The 14,005-nt window shown below is 34.2% G+C and overlaps 1 protein-coding gene across 2 annotated transcripts in view; it reads right to left on the bottom strand.

Annotated features, from left to right (window-relative positions):
- CFAP299 (cilia and flagella associated protein 299) overlaps positions 1-14,005 on the bottom strand; it is a 527,109-nt gene that overhangs the window by 381,463 nt on the left and 131,641 nt on the right. The window lies entirely within an intron of this gene.

Genomic DNA, 14,005 nt, shown 5'->3' with positions numbered 1-14,005 from the left:
TCTAATGAACTAAATATACTGACAAACAGGATAGAAACAGAGACATGGATACATGGAACAGGCTGACAGTTGTCAGAGGGGAAGGGAGAAGGAGGACTGGATGAAAGAAGGTAAAAGAATAAGCCAAAAAACACATAGGCATTACCTGTAGACACAGACAACAGTGTGGTGGTGGCCAGAGGGAAGGGGGGATAGTGGCTGGATGGAGGTGGGCAGAGGAGGAGAAAATGGGTACCTCTAAAAAAATCAGTTGAGCATATTTGTGTATGTGTGTTTCTAGGTTCTTTATACTATTCCTCTGATCAGTGCCCTTCTACTAATAGTACCCTGTATTGATTACGGTAAACCTTAATATTGGGTAAAGTGATTCCTCCCATTTTGTTCTTTTTTGTGAAGACTGTTGCAGCCATCCCAGCCTGTGCCCTACATATAAATTTCATAGTAACCTTGTCTATTTCTATAGAAAGCCTTGCTGGGATTTTGATAGAAATTCACTAAACCCAGAGATCAGTTAGGGAGAATTAACATCTATATTATGCTGAGCCTCCCAATCCATGAACCCAGTTGTGTCTTTCCATTTATCTAGATTTTTGATCACTTCTATCAGCATTTTCTAAAATTTCCAGCATACATAACCTTAACGTGCTTTGTTAAGTATACACTTTTCCTAACTTGCTAAGAGATTTTTTTTCATAAGAAAGATGTTGAATTTTTTTCGAATGATTTTTCTGTCGATTGATATGATTATATAATTTTCTTCTGTAGCTTGTTGCTATGAATTACACTGATTGATTCTAAACATTAAATAAGCCTTAGAGACCTGAAATAAATGCCACTTAGTTGTGGTATGTAATTCTTTTTATACATTGCTGGATTCAGTTTACCAATATTTTGTTGAAAATTTTTATGTCTGAATTTATGAGAAATATTAGTCTGTTATCTTGTTTATTTGTATCATCTTTTTCAGGTTTTACCATCAGATTGCCCTTGTAAAATAGGTTGGGAAGTGCTCCTGCTTTATTTATTTTATGAAAGCAATTGTGTAAATTTGGCATTAATTCTTTTAACAGTGCTTTCCAGAATTCTCTAGTGAAAATATGTGCATCCGGAGATTTCTTTTCAGTTGCTTTTTAATTATAAGTTTAATTTTCTTAATTATTATAGGGCTATTCAGATTTTCTGCAGCTTCTTGTTTTTGAGATTCCACAGTTTGTAGTTTTCAAGATATTGTTCTATTTCTTCTACATTATCAAATTTAATAATGTAAAGTTGTCCCTAATATTCATTCATTGATTTTTAGTGGCTGCAGAATCTGTAGTGATATTCCTTATTTTATTTCTGATGTTAGCTATTCATGTTGTCACAGTTTTAATCTCTATCAATCTTGCTAGAAGTTTATTGATTCTATGAATTTTATTTCAATTGAATTTTTCTATTTTTTTTCCTATTTTCTATCACCTTGGCTAGTGATCTTGATTAATTATTTCCTTTTGTTTGCTTTGCATTTTTTTGGATCTTCTTTTTCTACTTTCTGACATAAAAACTTAGACTATATATTTAAAACCTTACCTCATTTCTAATGGAAGCCATAAATTATAGACAATTTATAGATTTATAAATTACAAATTTCCCTCTAACCAACACTTTTGCAGCAGCCCACATATTTTAATGTGGTACTTTTATTTTTGTTCAGTTCTAGGTATTTTTTCTATTTGTTAGTCTTTCTCTTTGATCTGTGTATTATTTAGAAGTATGTAGCTTAATTTCACATATTTAGAGATGTTTCTGTTATCTTGATGTTACCGATTTGTAGTTTGATTACATTTATGCTCAGGGAACCCTCTGTGTGTTATTTGAATTCCTTTAAATTTGTTGAGGTCTGTTTCATGGCTCAACAATTGGTCTACCTTGATGAATATTCCACGAGCATTTGAAAAACTGTGTATTCTTCTGTTATTTCATTTTTGTTGTTGTTGCTGTTGTTTTTGTTGTTCTGTATTAACATACAGAATATGTTAACATGTTCTGTATATTAATTAGATTCTGTTGATTTAAGTACATTGTTCAGATTGTTTATACTTGCTGATTTTCTGTGTAGTATTCCTCTATTGCTAAGAGGGTGGTGGTAGGGTCATCCTCTATTATTGTAGATATGTCTAGTTCTCTTTTCATCTCTGTCAGTTTTGGTCTCTTGAATTTTCAGCCTCCATTGTTTGTTGCATATACATTTAGGATTATTTTATCTTCCTGATGGATTTATCCTTTTATATACTTTCCGCCTCTAGTAATTTCCTTGGCCTTGGTGTCTTCTTCATCAGATATAAATACAGTTACTACTGTTTCTTTTTGAAATTGTTTTCATGTCTACCTTTTTTCACATTTTACTTTTAATCTACCTCTGTCATTGAATTTGAAGTGAGTTTCTTGTAAAAACCATGTCATTTTTTTAAATTTTTTAAAATTCATTCTACCAATCTGTCTTTTGACTGGTGTAATTTGCGTGGTATCATTGATATCAATATTATTGTTTCTTTAGAACTAAAGTCTACCATTATGTTTTTGTTTCTGTTTGTTCCCCTGGAATTCACTCTTGTTTCTCTTTTCTTGCCTTTCAATGGGTTACTTGAACATTTTTAGGATTCCATCATGATTTATTTATAGAGTTATTTTATAATGTATCTCTTTGTACAGTTTCTGTAGTGTGTCTCTGAGTGTTACAGTATACAAATATGACTTAAAACAACTTACTGGTATCAGCAATTTTACCACTTACAGTTAAGTCAGGATACGTCACTGCTATTTAAATCCCTTTCTCTTTCTCACTTTTAAATTCATTGTCTTGTGTATCAGATGGTACTATAATTTTGTTACAATCATCAAAATGACTCATTCAACTCATTAGAAAAATGATAGTCCTTGATATGCACTCATACTTCTGATCTTTCCATTGTTTCTTCTTATTTCCTCAGCTCCAAGATTTCTTCTTTTATTATTTCCTTTCTGGATATGCTTTAAGACTCCTCTCATTTGAATGTTCTAAGAGTTCGAAACACTCTAAAGAAACAGTGAAATAGGCTTTTTTAAAAATCCGAGAGGAAAGATAGAGGTGATGATCCAGAGCTGGGGTTCTGCCAGGAAATACCATACTAGGAAGATAGAGGGAAGTGTGTTACCATGAGGGAAAAAATAAACCAAAGTTAGTAACTTCCGTAATTACATCTTAAACAATATTAAATTGAAGGAAGTATACCACTCAAATAAACCATCCTAGAAAGGCCTTTTACTCAAACATTGAAGGATACCTACAATGTGCCAAGAACTGCATTAAGTGATAGAATTGCAGAGTGACTAACAAACTGTCCCTTTCCTAATTTATGGTTAGACAGGAGTACCTGGAAGAGAGCTTGGGATAAGGATTCAAGCGCTTGTGCACTATTGAGGGAATGTTCAAAGGAGAAAAGCAGTGAGGGCAGCACAGTAAGTCAGAGGGTGAAGCAAGGCAGCAATGGCCTGCTTTGGCCTGATCCTAAGGCAGAGCACCGGGAGCTCTGGACTATGAACAGCATAGAGTGCTCCCACCTCAAGGCAAAGGATGTACCATTTGTATCTCAGTAATAGCAAAATTCTTTGAAAAAAGCCAGTTGTGGGTCATTAGCAGCCAGTACTCACAACAACTAGGAGATGAGTGAACTGGCTGATAAGAGAAATCTAGGAGGGTACCACCAGCATTCACTACAGCTCTGTGGGTAAGAATGTAAATGATTACCAAATTACAATGTAATTTGTTATCATAGTTGATATATGTACAAAAAAGTATAAGAACAAAGAGGAAAAGTGAATGTTATGTCTGGGGCAGCTGGAGAAGGCTTCCCAAGTAATTTGTGGGGCCAAGTGGAAAATGAAATGTGGGGCAACTTCTTCAAAATTATTAATCACTCCAAAATGATGACAGAATATTAAACCAAGCACAGGGCCCTTCAAAAGGTGAAGCTCTGCAACAGCACCAGGCACTCACCCCTGAAGCTCTGATGGTGAAGAATCTGAACAATGAGGAACCAACAGGATTTGAAAGAGATGAGTTATGATCTCTAATCTGTGATTCTAAAAGCAATTTCTGGAAGCAGAGCAGAGGATTCATTTTGTAATAAATCCATGGTGTTTCTAGTCAATTTAAATGCCTCATCATTTATCTTAATGAAGTAAAACATTCAATTTTCAAAATGTCTGTTTTCAGTTGCTGATTAGTTAATATTAACATCTGTAAAAGTAAATTCTATCTGAAAAAAATAATAATTACATATCCTTAAAGGATAATGTTCTAATGTATAATGTTCAAATTATTTATGACATTATAAATTCTGTTGTGAGTTACTATTTTTCAGAAATATGTGGAATTTTAGAGAATTCCAATATGCATGCTCAGAAGTCAAGATGGAAGACTCAGCTAAGGAAAATTGCTATGAGTGTACAGGCCAAACTATTTTTTACCACAGGCCATATCCCCATGTGAGATAAAAGATTTGGGTATTTATTCAGCCTTCACTTCATTCTAATTAAAAGCATTCTTCATGTAAAAGCAAATACAATATATCTTACAGCATTGTTACTCTGTACACAGAGTACTGTTTTCAATAAACATGTTTAATTCTGCCTTTTCTACTCAAGCTTGTTCTAGAATACTTTCACAGAAATTCAAGAGTTAACAATAAATTTTAGCATGTTATAAGGTAATAAAATATAGAGTGCCATATCGTTAATTTTATAAGGTGTTTAAAACTTAAATTACATAATTTCATATATTCAGAGTATGTGAGAAAATGTTTAATATTTGATTTCCATCAGTCATACTTAGGCCTCTATGCCAAATACTATATCATGTAATTTAAACATCTTCTTTCCTCATTCCCCTCATTAGTCACCAAGATCTGCATGGAGACATCTGGGGTCATGAGGATGTCTTCAGGGTTTATATCTAAGAAAGACTAAAATCCTAGAGTTGACCTCTAGCTCTAGAAGTTTGTGGTTCTCAGTCTGTTGGCAACTTGTCATCTGGCCTGTTCTGGTGTCTGGAGAGCTATGTTCCAGAGTAAACCTTAAAAAAATGAGGGTAGGAGGCAATTTACCATGAACTTGAGGATTGCTCAGCATTGCTCAAGACTGAGTCTAAGTGCCAAGCATCTTAGTTAAAACACAGGGTTGGGGTGCTCCTTAGGGTCATCTGTCCATGTTTACACCCTCTGAATCTTATTTTATCCATAGTCTGGTCTTGGAAGTTCATCTACAGAGATTACAATTCTGTCAAACCTAATTCTCATTCATAACATCATATCCAGCAACTCTCCCTGCCATTTTCATGACTGCTTGGGTCCCTGAGGACTTTTAGTCACTGCAGAGTATGGTGGTCCGTGGGATGGTTATGGGGTCTGGTGCAAGCCTGTCTACTTAGAGATGTTACATAGTCATTTCTACTCTGGGGATTAGTTCCCCTTCTCCAGGTCCCAGACAATTCTATATAGGCAAGCTCTGTGTCTCTTGTGCTTTAAGATCTCAAAATCCCCCCTGGGGTGCCTATTCCTCTTCACCTGGAGTTCAACTAGAAAAAGGAGGCACTCAGAGCACATGGCTCCTTTCTCAGGGATTCCTGACACCGAGTCAAAGCCCACGTCCCTTCTCCTTTGACTTTCTCCCCATCCCAATGTCTACATCCTCCTAAAGCAAACATCCTTTAGCTATTCCCTTTAGTTTCAGTATTTTTACTGGTGCTTACTTTTCCAAAGAAATGAACACAGACTGCCCTAACATATTGAATAGTGGATGGACCAAGATCTACAAAAACAAACAAACAAACGAACAAAACCACTGGGGAAAGAAGGCAGATTATACTTAAAATACTATTGACTACAATGATTTTATTACTGTTTAAGCACTGGTCAGCCAACTTACTTATTCAATATATACATTTTTAATAAAGAAATTTTTAACCTAAAAATCCTCAAATGATATAACTTACATATAATACTTTTAAAAAATTATTCTTGTACATTTTGTGTTTACTGTATATTTAATTAAAAGTGTGAGATAACACTTCCTATACTGAACATTATCAAGAAATAATAGAACTAATTATGCATGTCTTTCAGAGAGCCAAAGTGACTATAAACAGTACAAATCAAGTTTAACAATTTTATAAAGGTCTTCTAACATGCATTATACATTTTACTCTTTCTTAAATAAGCAAATAAGAGTAAACTTGAAGAAGCCTTCTAAAATGGTTTCAAATTACCCACATTGCTTCAAAAATGTACCATGAGGATAGCCAGCATTCAGTTTTCATCATTATACCTAAGATATATGAAGCCAGTTGGTTTCTAAGGGAGTATTATAAGAAGTCAGCTTCATCTTGACCTCTTTCTTCCAAATAGAAGCTAGATATGAAAATACCAGTTATAACACTGATAAAGATTACTGAAAACATTGGATGTGTACTTCACCTAGAATTTCAGTCCAACAATGGGCAACCAAACAATACTTAACTCGCTAAGATACAGAAAGTATGGTTTTAAAATTATTAAAAACATTTACCCATTAACTAATATTAATCAAGTTGTCAAGATTGTCAGCAAAATGTTTTTAAATTTAATTCAAAGGGACCTAGTATACTATTATGTGCTATGCATTGAAGAAGAGTTTGAAAGAATCTTAGGTTATAATAACAATAATTCTCAAGGAAATATTAGATAAATGACAATATTTCTATGGTTCTGGTAGAACTACAATATATAGATAAGGTCAGAAAGTTGGAAAGAAGCTAGTTTTGGTGAGGCTTGGTAACCAGTGTGAGGACTCTGCCTTTTATAGTGAAGTAGATGTATTAGAAGTTTGGGGTACAGAACAGAAATGATCTGCCTTTATTATGGTCAATCTGGTGGTTGAGTTGAGAAAAGAAAATGGTGGGGTAGTGAGAAGAGCACTGAATCAGGCAAACCAAATGAAGAGGCTATAATACAGCATATCACACTTTAGGCCAGAAATGATGGTGTATAGACCAAGGAGGTAGCTATAAGGCGGTAACAATTCAATTCTGGGTATATTTTAAAAGTAGATCTTACATAATTTGCTGGCAGATTTGATTTAGGGTGAGGTAGAAAAGGATTAAGATAACTCCAATATTTTGGGGTCTGAACAATTGACAGATGGATTTTCTATTACCTGATATGAAAAAGCTTGTGGGAGAAGAAGGCTTGGGGATGGAGTGGGAGGTCAGAAGTTCCCTTTGGGAAATGATAAGTTTGAGTTGCCTGGTTGTCATCTAAGTGGAGAAATCCAGCAGACATGTGGATATAAAAGTCTGGGGTTTAGGAGAGAAGTTTGGGCTGAAGGTATAATTTTGGAGGTAACATCATATAGTAGGATATGAAGAGACCAAGATCTTAGCTCTAGAGTAGCCAAGCATTTTTAAGTATGAAATATTAAAAGTAACAAGTCAGTGAGAATGAGCAGGAATGAGCAATAAATTGGACAGAAATTGGAGGGAATATGGTTTCCTGAAAGAGCTTTGGAAATCAAGTAAAGATTTTGTTTCTAAAAGAAAAAGTGATTGTCTCTGACAGACCAAGACTGAGGATATTCCACTGGAAAAAACAACATGAAGAAAATGGTGACATGAACAAGAGCAGATTCAGTGGAGAAGTGGGGATGGAAAGAAGCTTGACGACAGTGGGTTCTAGAAGGCACTGCAGCTTGATGACAGGAAAAACGATGGTGTGTGTTCTAGTGACAGCATCCTGCATTAAGACTATAACCTTTCTCATAAACTACTTTTCTTGCTAGCGAACTATAGTCAATTCCAAGATAAAATGAAAACTCTTGTGGTTACAAAAGTAGCCATAAAATGTGTCATGCATTTTTTAAAGAGTGAAATGCCACATTTAAGTATCTTCCACTGGGAATTTAGTAATGGGAGACATTATTAGTAGCCATGTTTTTAATATGATAGAAAGCAAAAGGTTTTTAATATATTAATTGGAAAAATTAGATAGAACTCACTAGTTCAGAAACCATGAAAAAATAAAACAGTTCTTGTATGCTACATGGTGCTGGTCAATAAATTGAACATAATTTTTTCAAAGTGAAATATAATAAGAGGAAAGGACATGAATGCAGAAAGTATAATTACCTCAAGTAGTTTTATTGTAAAGGGGAAGAGAGAAATGAGATGATATCTAGAGTGAAATATGGACTCAAGATAGGGGTTTATAAAATGAGAAAAATTACAGCATATTTTTCCAATGATGTGAATGACCTAACAGTGAGGAAAAAGTTTATGTTGAAAGTAGAGGGGGTGGCTGGAGCAATATCCTTCAGTTGGTAAAAGGGGATGGGATTTAGTATATTAGTGGCATGATTAGCTTTTAACTGAAGCACAATTAGTTCATTGATAAAAACAGGAGGTAAGTCAAAGTACAATATATGGACACTGATGTAGATGGATAGGTTGCTACAGTGATAGTAGCTTTTATAATTTGCTTTGTTTCTATGTTCTCAGTAAGAATGAGTATAGTGGGGGTGGGTAGAGGTGTTTTGAACAGATGTAAAATATAAAAAATTCATCTGGGAGAGTAGGGGAGCAAATGGAAGAGGTAAATGTAATAGGATTGCCTGGAAGCACTAACAAGGCACCTGGTTTAGTGATAATGAATTTAGAGTGAATTTCAACATAGCATGCATGGTTTTCCAGACATGTTCAGCTCCATAGGTACAACCGCATGTTAAGCAGAAAATTGTGTTTTACTAAGTGTGGATGAATATGCAAGAGTGAGAACAGGGCAAAGGAGTAAATGATTGAGTCTACCAATGAGTGACTATAGTGATGGGTCATGGAATCTGAGTGGATAACTGGCAATTGAAGCACAAGTTAAAATGTGAGATACTGAGTAGACAGAGACAAGGCATAAAATAAAGGAACTGGACCTCCTGGTGACTTTGAAGAACCTTTGAAATTGGTGTCCTTTTGGATGTGAACTGAAAAAAAAAATACATGGTAGCTGGAGAGTGGTCTCCTTGAAACTGAGATTAAAGGGAGGTTCAAGTTACTAATGGTGATAAAGTCTAGATTATAGCACTGAGATTGAGGGACAGAGGTAGAGAGGAAGATGACATAATTTGAGGAGAAAGAGACAAGGAAATGATATGATACACTGGAGTAGTAGGAGATATTGAAATCACCTAGAAATATTTTATAGAAACTAATATAAGCCACAACCTTCTGCCTACAAGACCTAGCTATCAAAGTGTAGATGATGTTCAGTTTCAATCTATTGAATTAACAGGTAAAATCAAATTTTATTATTGAAGAAAGCTTGAAATTTGATAATCAACATCTTATTGCCTGCTTAGTCTTAGACACCTTAAGACACCTTAGTCTTATTGCCTGCTTCTAGTTTCTTATTCTCTTTCTTTCTTTTTCTTCCTTCCTCTGTTCCTTTCTTCCTTCCTTCAATCTCTCCATCTCTCTCTCTCTCACACACACACACATGCACACATACAGTATTTTTCTTCCAATTTACTTTAGGTAGCCAACTGAATTGACTAAATTTGAAAAGGTAAAGAGACTCTGAAGACAAAATCTACTTAAGAGCAAGACAGAGGCATTACAAGATTTATACAACTAAGTTCTTATTGCAAAAGATCCTTATTTTAATATGTTAGACATAAACAAATCAAAACAAAAATGCTTATATGGAATCATCCATTCTACAGAATTGATTCTAGTAAAAAAATAATTATCTCCTTCTACCACATTATAGAAAAATAGTTGTGATATACAAAACCATGTGACAAAATAGTATCATTACACAATCCTCTATGAAACAATTACTTTCATGGATGGTCAAATTATTTGGACATTAATAGGAAAAAGACAAAAGTGTGGTAAACTTCAGAATATAAGTAAATGAGTGAGATTAAAATCAAATTCACACTAACTTGTCTGTGGAAAAATAACACCTTTCTCAGTACAATCTAAATAAATATAAATATATATATATATATTTTAATTTTGTGTTTTTCCCTTTGGGATGTAGTAGACATGACATAATTTTTTAAGGTCTCAATTATGTATTATTCTTGTATACCAGCTGAGACCAATTTTAAAAATGTATCTAACTAGTATAATTAAAGTTATTTTGGTCTAATTATAGTGTATACTATGAAGACAAACTGTTATTTTAAAGTGTCATCTGTCTTTACATAGAAATCAGTTGTATTTGATTTTTTTTTTTTGAATCAAGGAAATACAACACAATCTTGAGTAAGTGAAGCTTCTGGAACCTAAGAGTATATCATGAAAGTTCCCAAGGCACCCATAGTACCTTTGGCACCCATAGTGTGTGTGTGTGTTGTGAAAACACTACAGGGGAACCTGTGGAGAAGAACAGAAGTGTGAGCACCCAGACCAGGTAAGAGGCCAACATGGTGGCTGGCTGTCTCTAGGAGAAATGATGTGGCTGGATGAGAGTCATGGCAATGAAACCAGACAGATGTCAATGATTTAAAATCTCTTTTTAAAGTGGAATCAACATGATTTGGTGATGAGATTTCAATTAAAAATGAATATCCCAAAAGAAGACTTATAAAAGATTCAAGAATGCAATGTTTCTTAAAGTAGTGTTATATATGTCCCCTAAAGCAAGGGACATAAAGGAAAGAATAAACAAGTGGGACCTCATCAAAATAAAAAGCTTCTGCACAGCTAAAGAAAACATTAAAATGAAAAGAGAACCAACTATATGGGAAAACATATTTGCCAATGACACCTCAGACAAGGGTTTGATCTCCAAAATATATTAAAAACTCACATGACTCTACTGCAAGAAGATTTAAAAAATAATTAAAAAATAGACAAAAGACTTGAACAGACACTTCCCCAAGGAGGACATACAGAGGATCCAGAGACATATGAAAGGATGCTCAGCATCACTAGCCATCAAGAAAGATGCAAATTAAAACCACAATGAGATACCACTTCACACCAGTCAGAACGGCCATCATAAACAAATCAACAAACAAGTGTGGGAGAGGATGTGGAGCAAAGGGAACCCTAGTGCACTGTTGGTGGGATTGTAGACTAGTGCAGCCACTGTGGAAAATAGTATGGAATTTCCTCAGAAAACTAAAAATGGATCTGCCTTTTGACCCAGCAGTTCCACTGCTAAAATTATATCCTAAGAAGCCTGAAACACCAATCCAAAAGAACCTATGCACCCAATGTTCATAGCAGCACAATTTATGATAGGTAAGTGCTGAAAGCAACCTAAGTGCCCATCAGTAAGTGAGTGGATTAAAAACTATGTTACATGGTACATTTACACAATGGAATACTACACAGCAGAGAGAAAGAAAGAGCTCTTACCCTTTCTTTCTTACCCTGTTGCTTGCAACAGCATGGGTGGAACTGGAGAGCATTATGCTAAGTGAAATAAGCCAGCAGGCGAGGGACATATACCATATGATCTCACCTTTAACTGGAACATAATCAACAAAAGAAAAAAGCAAGCAAAATAGAACCAAAGACTTTGAAATTAAGAAATATCTAACAATAACTAGAGGGGAGTGAGGAGGGGAAATGAGGGGAAGGAATTACTTTCAGGAACTACTATAAAGGACACATGAACAAAACCAAGGGGGATCATGGAAGCAAGGGAAGGAGGTGGGTTTAGCTGGAGTGGAGGGAGTGGTGGGAGGAAAATGCAGACAACTGTAACTGAACAAGAATAAAATAATTTTTAAAAAGGTAGTATTATAAAAATTAATGCAATGCTCTGAATGCACTACTTGAAAAAATTGCCTCAATTGTTTTTATACAATACAGTTTCTAAAGGCTTCTAAATACACTAATACTATTTTTTAATAAGCATAATCAGATCCACCTTAGTAGCAGATAGAGTAGGAAGATCATGTGATGCCACAAAGGATGCCCCTCCCATCACACCACCCATGGTTTGTATCTCTAGAATTTCACTATTAGCAATGCCTTCTGTGTCTGTGGCAATGTGGTGAGCTGAGCTGATATGGACAGCTCCTTTTGTTCCTGCCCACCATCAGTGCATATATACTTAGTGTAGAATGAGGAAATAAACCTCCATGAAAGAATGTGAGTGGATATATGATGCCAAATAATCAAAATCTCTAAGGCAGGAATTAATAGAACAATATGAAATTGGGTCTAAAATTATTAAAAGATAAATTTCATTTAAGTTGAAGTAATTCAGTTCTCACTTGAAATTCAAATAATCCTGAAAAGTATAGTATCTTTAACATCTAAAACAGAAAATATCATTGGATAAACTTTAGTTCATAGAATTTGATTAATCACCATGTGTTGTGCATGATCAATTTTTCTTCTTTTATTTATATTATACTGAACAACCAATTCTAGGTCTAGAACATTGATAGTAATTCACACCTACTATTTTCTAATCCCGTTGCCTTTAATATGCTTATCAAATAATTAAGAGTTGAAGTTTATGAGACAGCTAAAGAACAGCTACTTGAGATTAGGAACAAAAGAACTTTGGGAATTAATGCAGAATTAAAAGAAAAAAAGACAACTTTTGTCTGCCTCACAATTCAGTGAAGGGCTTCCTAGATATTTTATATCAACATATCAGTCAATATATTAACTTATTCAAATGATAGAGACATTAAAGTTTGTTCTCCAATTCTTTTCCTGAAAAATCATAAATAGAATGTAACACAAAGGTGGTAATAAACATTTCATTCAAAGCATTTCTTAGAAATAGTAAATCATATTTCCATTTAACTAGTCTAGCTTCAATGAGATTTTTCTGCTAATAAGTACTCTCTCAACTATAGTATTATAGTTGAGTCTTGCATATATACAACCCTCACTGATTTTAATAATAACCCTATGACAATAAAGAAATAAGATTTCCAAATTCCAGGAATCTCTTTATATAGGTATGTGTTTCAAATAATCTCACCTGGATTTACTACAACCAAAAATTCTTAAAATGACAGTTGATGTTAAAATGTACCCATCTATTATAACTCACTTTACAAATTTATGGATGGCAGCATTTTACATTGAAAGTCTAAAGCAATTGTCATTTTTGTCACTTTCCTTTAAATGCCATCTCACACACTAGGTCAAGAAAAAAAAATAAAATGAATACATTCAAATTTAGCCACAAGTAAAAATTAGCAAGCAGACATGTTTTATCTTTAAAGACTTTATTTACTTATTTTTAGAGAGAGGGGAAGGAGAAAAAGAGGGAGAGAAACATCCATGTGTGAAAGATACATTGATCAGTTGCCTCTCACACACCCCCAAAGGGGGACCTGGCCTGCAACCCAGGCATGTGTCCTGACTGGGAATTGAACTGGCAACCTTTTGGTTCACAGACTGGCACTCAATCCACTGAGCCACACCAGCCATCGTCACACTTTTATAGAGAACACAAATATGACCCATTAGGATTACTTTTTGTAGTAATAAAAATATTTTTCTTCATATATATTATATACTTTATTTTTTTAGATAAAATATCATCCAAGATTTCACATTTAAAAGAGACTATTTTCAGTTCAAATATTTATATAAAGGAATTATATTTTTATATATATTCCTTACTCAAACACACATTTATATATCTATACATGCTTATACTTTTTTAGGCAGCCTTCTTGTATAGTATCCTTGCTCAGTATCCAAGTGACTTGGCTGGGAAAAGTGAGAGGATGATTGAACTGTTTTTGTTATCATTCATAATGATATTCACGTTTTATAAAATGACTTTCACTTTTAAATTTTTAGAGTAATAGGCATTTTTGAATTGCTACTTTTAACAGTTTTATCATTCATGGCCTCTGTCAAAATAAATACAACTGCACATGACAGAAGGTGATGAAAGCTTATGTCACTCTCCTGTAATAATAGGATACTATTTCGTAAATCAGTTAGCACCTACACAAGCAAATTAATGGA

The sequence above is a fragment of the Phyllostomus discolor genome, chromosome 1 (assembly GCF_004126475.2).
Source record: "Phyllostomus discolor isolate MPI-MPIP mPhyDis1 chromosome 1, mPhyDis1.pri.v3, whole genome shotgun sequence".
Classification (NCBI taxonomy): Eukaryota; Metazoa; Chordata; class Mammalia; order Chiroptera; family Phyllostomidae; genus Phyllostomus; species Phyllostomus discolor.
The sequence above is the reverse complement of the archived record's forward strand: the minus strand, read 5'-3'. Positions and strand labels throughout refer to the sequence as shown.